This window comes from Penaeus monodon, chromosome 22 (assembly GCF_015228065.2).
Source record: "Penaeus monodon isolate SGIC_2016 chromosome 22, NSTDA_Pmon_1, whole genome shotgun sequence".
Lineage (NCBI taxonomy): Eukaryota > Metazoa > Arthropoda > Malacostraca > Decapoda > Penaeidae > Penaeus > Penaeus monodon.
This window is the reverse complement of record NC_051407.1, coordinates 41,830,717-41,831,026: the sequence shown is the minus strand read 5'-3', so window position 1 is coordinate 41,831,026 and position 310 is coordinate 41,830,717.

Sequence of the window (310 nt, the reverse complement as noted above, 5' to 3'; positions counted from 1 at the left end):
AAACACAGTGGATACATGGTATACAGTATATCCATTGCAGCACAATAAAACAACCATTTTTAAGCGTAATCCCCAAAAGCGGCGGTCATTTTTGATGGATAATTTCCCCTTCCGAATTCTAGCAAGGATTTGCCAAACTAAGGAGACGTTGCGGAAAAGTAAAAGTTGCTGAAATTGCAAATGACACATAGATCTGACACTGAAAAAGCTGTAAGCCATTCTTATTATAGCATCTTGTGAAATAAACTTCTTGCTTGTCGAACTCGTCTCAGATCTATTAATACAATTTTAATAACAACAAAACGACCTA